Genomic DNA, 9,365 nt, shown 5'->3' with positions numbered 1-9,365 from the left:
TCTTCCATACCCAAATCATTGCCACATGATAATTTTCAGCTCAATTTTCCTAGTAAATCTTTCTCAGGAAATTTCCAAAGTTTCTACCCCGAGAGAAGCTTTGTGAAGTAAGTACTAGCTATGCTTACCCAAATGATCTGAAAATTTACCAGCACATGACCATACCTAAGTAACTTACCTACACCAATTTGGAGCTCATTTCATTCATCCAGTCTCTCTCACTAGTTTTCCCAAGTTTATGTCCACAGAAGAGCATTGTGAAGGAAGTACTACTTTGGCATGTCCAAATGGTATCAATTTTCTATAATGCTTTCCTATGCCCAAATAACCATCCTCCACCAAATTTTAGCTCAATCCATTCATTATTTTGAGCCCAACTTCAACATTCATATTTTTGTCCAGCGTGGTACTTTGCAAAGCAAGTACCACCTAGGATCCTCCTTTTGAGCTAAAAATTTGTGAAGACATTCTCCTTAGTAGATGATCATCCTCAGCCAAAACTCACGCCCATTGGCCATGTGCATTTCCCGTACCGCTAATCAAACACTTGGCTGCTAATTCATCTTTGAGCATAGGTCAGTCTCCTCGTGAGATTCTTCTGTTGTAATTTTCTTCCTAGCACCTATTTGGGAGTGCCCAACTCACTAGACATGCCTAGGCCTCCCAGAACGCATGTCAACGCCAAGGTCACGCGGTGACCACGCGGCGGTCATGCGAGTTTACACGCCTTGGAGTTGGGGCCCTGGGCCACATCCAAACCTTGACGTATCGCCACCAAACCATGTATTTATGATTAAATAGATACTTATGTAACTATAAATGATTTTTGGAAAATAAAATAAAGAGCAAACAATAAGGTAGATGCAGTTCAAAATTGACCCGCTTCCTGCTGAATCGGCAGAAATTTGTCTTTTTCACAAGTGGTGGATCAAAACTTTTGACACCAAACCATTTTGTCAATTATGCATTGAATATAGCCTAATATTTTATAAAAAATATTTGGTCGAATTTTGCAACAAATATATGGTAGCTCCTTCACAAAAAAAAGTCATTTTGGGCATTCAAAAAATGGGAAATGAATTTTCCGTGCAAAGAAAATGAAAACTCCCTTAGCCAACATTGTTTTGAATTCCAAGATGCACCCTTGTGCACAATATGAGATCATTTGAACAAACTATGCCATGAATGTGGCCATAAGTTTGATCATTTGGCTTGAAAGCCCTGAATCTTCACGCATGATAGCTCATTTCTCAGAACACTTTTTGAAAATAATTACCGTATTACAAGTTTATTATTTTTCCTGGAAACTTGGTCACATATAATGACACAATGCGAAGGTTTCCCAATTTTTTTTTATTTTTTTATGCCCATTTCAAAATGTGGTCAAAACGGCAGGTTGACCGTTCCTAGCTAGTGGTTGAATCTTGGAAAACTTTTGATGTTTCTCTGATTAAATAGATACTTATGTATCTAGAAATGATTTTTTGAAAAAATAAAGAGCAAACTATGAGGCAGCTGCAGTTCAAATTTGACCCGCTTCCTACTGAATCGGCGGGAATTTGTCTTTTTCACCAGAGGTGGATCAAGGCTTTTGACACTCAACCATTTGGTCAATTGTGAATCAAATATGGCCTAATATTTTAGAAAATTGATTTGGTCCATTTTTGCAACAAATATATGGTAGGTCCTTCACAAAAAGAACTCAATTCGGGCACTCAGAAAATGGAAAATGAATTTTCCGTGTAAAGAAAATAAAAAGTCCCTTAGGCAACATTGTTTGCCATTCCAATATGCACCCTTGTGCACAATATGAGATCATTTGAACAAACTATGCCATGAATGTGGCCATAAGATTGATCATTTGGCTTGAAAGCCACTGATCTCCACACGTGATAGCTCGTTTCTAAGAACACTTTTTAAAAATAATTTCTGTATTACAAGTTTGTTATTTTTCTTGGGAACTTGGCCACATATAATGACACAATGCGAAGGTTTCACAATGTTATGTTTTTTTTGAATTTTTTATGCCCGTTTCAAAATGCGGTCAAAACGGCGGGAATGACCGTTCCTAGCTAATGGTTGAATTTTGGATTTTTTTGGTGTTTCTCTAATTAAATAGATACTTTTGTACCTATAAATGATTTTTGTAAAAAATAAATAGCAAACTATGAGGCAGCTGCAGTTCAAATTTGACCCGCTTCCAGCTGAATCGGCGGAAATTTGTCTTTTTCACGAGAGGTGGATCAAAACTTTTTACACCCAACCATTTTGTCAATTGTGCATTAAGTATGTCCTAGTATTTTAGAAAATTGATTTGGTCCAATTTTGCAACAATTATTTGGCAGGTACTTCACAAAAAAAACCTCCTTTTGGGCACTCGAAAAATGGAAAATAGTTTTTTCGTCCAAAGAAAATGAAAACTTCCTTAGGCAACATTGTTTGCCATTCCAATATGCACCCTTATAGACATATAATCACACAATGCGAAGGTTTTTCATTTTTTTGTGTATTTCCTATGCCGATTTCAAAATGTGATCAAATTTGCCTGCATGACCCTTCTTAGTTAGGTGATTAATAATGCAAAACTATTGGTTTGTCTATGATGAAATAACTACTTTTGTATCTAAAAATGATTTTTTTAGAAAATAAATAGCAAACTATAAGATACCTGTAGTTCAAAATACCTAGAAAGATCGGAAATGCAATCAAATTGATGATCATCCATGAAAGGTGGTCGAACTTAAGTGAAAATTTTAGTGATGCCATTTTGCAAAATATTTTTGGTAGCTGCCTCACAAACCTCCCTTGTTTTTAACACTAAGAAGAGTAATTTTTAATAGCTCATTTTCGAACCAATCAGGACGCAGCACATGGATCACCCCACTGTATTCGATCTGAGCCGTTCGCCTCCTACTGATCCAGCGTCTCTCCCTTCCTCCCTCGAGCCCCTCCTTCCCGTGAAACCCTAGGTCAAGCGCTGCCGTCTCCCTCTCCGCGATCCAGTTTCCTCCTTCGCCGCCCCTCTCCCCGATCCAGACCCCTTCCCCGCCGCCCCTCTCCCCGATCCAGATCCCTCCTCCTCCGATGGCCTCCCCTCTGCTCCATCCTCCCCTTGGACAAGATCCGGCGTGCACGTCCCACACATCGACCATGCCCTCCCACCCACACATCGCCGCCGCCACCCACCATTGATGGAGCTTCTCACACGAATCGAGGCACCGCCGCCACCCCCACCCACCACTGTCGCACTCCTCCCTCGTCCCCATCTCCTCGCTGCCGCCATCTCCTCCCCGTCCCCCATCGCGCCACACTTGATCCCGGCGAGGACATAGAAGTCAGCGCCCTTCCGCGCGACGGCGGCAGCGAGGTCGGTGCCCTCATCGAGCAGCACGCGGCACTGGCTGCGGGGTCAGGCCAGCGACACCAAGCTCCCTCCCTCTCATCATCGTGCACAGCTTCAGCACCGTCAATGCCTGCCATGTCCGTCTGATCTGATCTCATCCGCTCTCTTCTCTTTTGATTTGCTTGGCTTGCCGTGCATGCAGGGTAAAGGAGGAGGAGGCGGAGGAGGTGGGAGATCCATATCGCTGGCCGCCTCCAGGGCCAAGCTTGCCGCCGCCACAGCCACCACCACAAGCACCGCCAAGAAAGCTGCTACTACAGCTAGCGGCCGGGGCAAGGCCAAGGCCGCCAAGGTCTTCTCCCTCACTGGCCAGAAGTTTGAAACCCCAGAGGAGGTACTCTACTAATTCCCTATCTCTCAAATTCTTCTTTCATCATAGTATCATACTTGTATGCTTCTAGTTCAAGCATCTGATGTGGGAACCCTTTTTGCAATGAATTTTGCTTTCCTGAATTCACAGAGGGAGCCCCTGAGGATCTTCTACGAATCACTCTCCAAGCAGATCCCATCCAGCGACATGGCCGAATTCTGGTATGTCTGTTAAGGCTGCAATCCCCACCCAGTTACTACTACTAGACTGATCGATCCATTGATTTCTCTGAATGTCACTCAAATCCTTAGCTACCTAGCTAGCTTCCCTCCCTCCCTGCACACACCTAGCTAGCTAATTACACTAGTGGTGTTCAGAAACAACTTCACTATGAATTACCAGTAGTTAATGTAAGTTGATTAACGTGTTGCATCTTACCTTGTGTTCATGTCGAATGCAAGCATCAGTAGTGCCGTTCTTTCTTTTTCTAGGAATGACAGCTTCAGTATGCATCTCCTCTTACCGATTCAGTCTTAAACTCAAAGTTAAGTAATTAATGTTCCAAACACAAGAGATCAATCTTATGTAGAGTAGTACGTGTGGAACTAAATATTGGAAACACATGCAACGATCATGAGTATAGTAAATTTTTTTATCTTGATCAAATTTCAACCGGCAGAGGTTATATTCTTACCATCCACCAGTTTTGACAAATTGATAGTATTATTACTTGTAGCAACACAAGTGCAATCTTGTACTGCAAAATAGGTAGTGATCGGCTCGTGAAGGTAACCACGACCCCATCTATCCTTTAGTAGTAGAGGAGCTTTCTGCAGCAAGGGCACCACGCAGACCTGTGACCGTCAGTGGAGCTACCCAAAGTACTGAACCCATCATAACTATTCTGCACTGAAAAGTTAAGAGTATACAGACCTGTTTTAATATTTGGTGACCAAGGCATATTCCAGTCCAGCATCTATTAAACTTTGTATGCTGACTTTAAATTGGCTGTCACTATATACTTAGGAGGCAGTGACATAATAGTATATGCCTGTGCAGATTTATACATTGTTAAAATGGAGGCTTGGGAAGAACTATTTTCTTTGTAGTAATAAGTCAGGAGTTGTTTGTTGCTTTAGTAGGGTGTCATACATTATAATCATCAGCTCATGTCGTCTGGGATCAAACATAGCTTTGAATTTACAAGAGTAAAGATTTATGTTAGAAGTACAAACCATGTTTAATTTTAACTAGTACAAAAATTATGCCCCTGCTATAGTGATACATTCTGTACTACACTGTTGCTTCTGTTTGCTTGCTTGATTACCTCTCTAAGGCAGCTTTGTTTTGTTCTTCTTCTTCATGTGCTACTTGCAGCATCAAGGGGATATTCACCGCTACCAGCAAGCCACCGGGACCAGCCTGTGGACCAAGCAGTATGAGGTTGGGTGCTGCTTCTCTATCTTGCCTCCATCCATCTTTTTTTGTAGCTGTATCACTTTCTCCTTTCTTTGATGTGGCTGATTTGCTTCGGTTTGATATCATCTAGATCTGACTAGTTTGTACTGTTAGTTCCATGATCAACGTGTATATGCAGTCCAAGCCTTCTAAAATGATTGCCTTTATTGTCCATGTCTTGATGTGATTTGTTCTTAAAATGGTTTGCTAGATAGATCCATGCCTTGTATGTTCTGTTTTCTTTACTATACTGTTCTAGCCTAGGGAAATTAAACATTGTATCTGTTTTTATTGTGATATGCAACTCTTCAAAAAAGAAACTGTATTATGGAATTACTCATCTGCAAGGAATTTCTATCTATTCTAGTAGTTTATTTTTGATACTGTATTGTTGTATTCCCGATCTACGTGTGAGTCGATGCTCGATTTGTTCCTGTTTCTGTTTCAGTACTAGTACAATGTAATGATTTCGTGCTTTCATGAAGTATTTTGCGTTGTTTTTATCTGTTGAGCAATTTAGAAGACTTGTAGAGCATTTAACTAGACAGTTGAATTTACATGTGCAACTATGCTTGCTTAGAGTAGCCCTTGACTGGTTACATTATTGCGATGGCATGTGCTGTTCTTAGTTGTGCTACAGTATGTGTTTCGTGTTGTTTGCACTTCTTAGCCAAATCATGGCACACGTAGTGTCAATGCGATATATCGGTTTTGTGACCTAGGATTTCAGTAGGTGGTTATATGTTGCTGTGATGAATATAAATATTAACAAGTGCTCATGCATGGCGGTATACTAGAGCCAGTTGTATGTGCTCAGTACCTTCCTGTTGTTCTAGTTGCTTACAGAATCTTTGCTCTACTCCTTGGAACTTAAATTCTTGCTTGCTCTCATGTACAGTATGTTTGCTTGCAAGAAGTAGTACGCCGAAATTGTACAGTTTGGTTGCAGGCAAGCAAACTGAACTAAATTTGCTTCCTTGCAAACTAAACTTAATTTGTACTCCTTGCATATTTCGAAATGAGAAATCTTATTGTCAACTCTTATGCTGGTAGGTCACTATTGGAACTGGTTAATTTGGGGTTGTATTTAAGGTAAACTTCTGACCTTGGGGTTGTATAAACCGGTCTATGGTGAAACTGCACATTCAGTTAAACTTCATTGAATTTGAATTGGATGTTGAATGCCATTTTTTTGCATCAAGCAGTTTGCCATGGAATTCTATTTCTTTTTCACTTTTAAGAAACAATCACCGACCAACAGTAGTAATATTTATGCAAAATTATGCAAAGTTCACTGAAATTTTGAGCATCTACAGTTTACTGAAATTTTGTGTGACTTGTCCATGATTATGCAGCAAATTAAACTTGTGTTTACTTAAACTTGTCCATGATCATGCAACAACTTAAACTTGTGTTTACTAAAATGGATGCTTTTGATTCCCATTCAACAATATAGTGACAAGTGAAAGTCTACATAAACACCATTGCCTGAAATTATACATATTGCTTGTGAGTTCTAATTGTGGCCTAGTCAAGAAAAAACATGATTTATTGGTCTCTTTTTATCGTCAAATATTAGAAACTTAAGAAATTAAATTGAGATGAGCTGATATCTATTAGGAACATATTGCTTGTGGACATGCCTGGTGCTGCTGAAGCTATACATGTTCTCCACCACAAACTTTGTAATGTCTCCTCATTGTTTCTTGCTTGTGATCTTGTTGTGCAAAGTGGTTGAAGTACCTTCTTTTTCTACCCATCTTCATGCAGCCTATATTAAATGTATAATTTATACAAATTATTCTATAAGATTTGTAAAAGCAAACATTTCACTATGCAAGTCTGTTGTTTTATTTGCCCTTTCTAGTACTTTCATGCTTACATTTATGTTGCCATTGCATTTGTTTGGTTCTGACCAGTAGCAGTACACTAATGCTGGAAGTATCTGTGTTCACTCTTTTACAGGAGCACCAGGACAAATTTGAAGTGCAAAGCCATGAAGCCAAGTGCAAAGCCGTGATGCCAGTGATTTGTTTGTGTTTGACTGTAATAGGCTGTAGAGATTGTGACATTGTAACAGATTTGATAAATTATGTTTATTTTGTTTTGTTTGAAATAGTGATTTAAAAATTTGTGAAATGGAAACCTGATTAGTGGGATCCACTTACCAAAATAATCTGAGCAATGTTGAAATATCTGACGTGTGGGACTGATGTATGAGATTATGATTATTTTTTAGCATTATGTATGAGATTATGATATGTGGTGCTTGTCTGACTAGTGGGCCTAGCTCCAATATATATGGCCGAAACTAGAAAATTGATGGATTAAAAAGGCCACGGCCCCCGAAACTAGAAAAACGATGGATTAAAAAGGCCACGACCCAATGATTAAAAAGGCTGCAATAATGGGCTTGGCCCATGAAGCTAATAAAAAATTGACAGAAAAAATATAAAAAGGCTGAATTAATGGGCTCGGCCCATGTAAAACACTGAACTGGACCGGGTTGATTCTTGTGCCACATCAGATTGCCACGTCGGATGCCTACGTGGCCTGGAGAGGCTGCTAGTGACCAAAACAAAACAGTAGGCATATTTTGGCCGTAAACGTCTACGACCTTCTCACATAGGAGGTCGTTAATTTCAGTTTACGACCGTCAGCTTTTGACCATCTTTTTTTGGTCACAAAAAGGTCACAAATGGAAAATAATGACCATTCAGTGACCAATAGTCAAGGTCACAAGTTGACATATTTCTTGTAGTGTGACCGACCATCGGCTTCCACCTCCTCGGCCAATAGCCAAGGAGTGTTTGTCCTACTTTATAAAGCCTTTATGAGGGCAAAGATTTACAACAAACAAGGCAATCTGGCCATACGGTTTTATAAACAAAGGTACGCAGAGAGATATGTTATATTACTATTTAACAGAAGAAATGTCTTCCAAAGAAAATAGTCCCGCTATCGGTTCCTTTCTTTGGGTTGTCATGCTAAGTATGATCATGAAACCTCAGCTCCAATCTAAGAGCAAAATATCGAGGATTTAGTTTGGGAGGCCAGTTAATAGCCCCCGGTAGTGTTCGGCGACAGTCGAGGTCAAGCCGTAAACACTTCGGCCATTGTTATGAATGGCCCGTCATTTAACACCGTCATCGGATCACTAACCAGTTTACGCTTATTGTGACAGTCAGTTTTTGGCTTTCTCCACTGAGGTGCTTAACCATGTGAGCTGAAAGCACAATCGCGGTGGTTCTCCCTTTGCACACCTAGCCGAACAAAGCGGAACATAGGAGGCAAGCGCAGGAGCCGGGCAACCCAACTATTGACCGAAGACACAATTCGAAACCGATGCATATATAGCAATATTCAAGAATGTTTTTGCTGAATCTCTAAAGGTGTCCGGCGTTGCACTGCGAGACTTGTGCTGAAAACACACAAATAGTTTAAAAGTGCCACAAGCTTGGAAAACCAAAAAACGTCAGTAAAAACTTGATGTCCGAACAAGATCAAGTGTTCGGTGCCAATCCGAAAATTGGCTTTAGAAAAAAGTGCTTCTGTCGTGCTTTAACATGACACATCCTATCTCAAGATTTCAAGCGGGTCAGCCTATAGCTTCAACCTCCTATCACGAAGGCGGAGTACTTCTCGTTAGGCCAGCTTAGCAAACTAAACTCTAGCGGCTTTGAGAGAGAAATTAGGCTCCCCGGCTAGTGACCACACACTCGTGTCGAAAAAAGGAGTGATAAATAATAACAATAATAATAATAATAATAATAATAATAATAATAATAATAATAATAATAATAATAATAATAATAATAATAATAATAATAAACTTTGCAACGACTAAGAAGAAGAACACTTATTATAAAATAGCTCAAATAAATTTAAGAGCCCCCAAGTGACTTGGGTAAAAGAATGATTGCATGTACCGAAGTACTTATATCATATCTATGTTCAACCGAACTTTAAACGTGTCTTAACCGACCGTCGGCTTCTCCCTCTTTGGTCAAGGACCGAAAAGTGTTATGTACTCCATCTGTCGAGAATATCGACGGTGTTTCCAATAACCAGGAAATCAGGCCATAAGGCTGTAACAGACATAGCGCGCTCATGGAACTTATGCTATATTACTGCGAAGTGTAAGAAGCATCTTCGAAGAAAATAGTACCCCCACCGATACCTTTCTTCGGTGCT

Source organism: Triticum aestivum, chromosome 6A (assembly GCF_018294505.1).
Source record: "Triticum aestivum cultivar Chinese Spring chromosome 6A, IWGSC CS RefSeq v2.1, whole genome shotgun sequence".
NCBI classification, from domain to species: Eukaryota; Viridiplantae; Streptophyta; class Magnoliopsida; order Poales; family Poaceae; genus Triticum; species Triticum aestivum.
Note: the sequence above shows the minus strand (reverse complement) of the source record.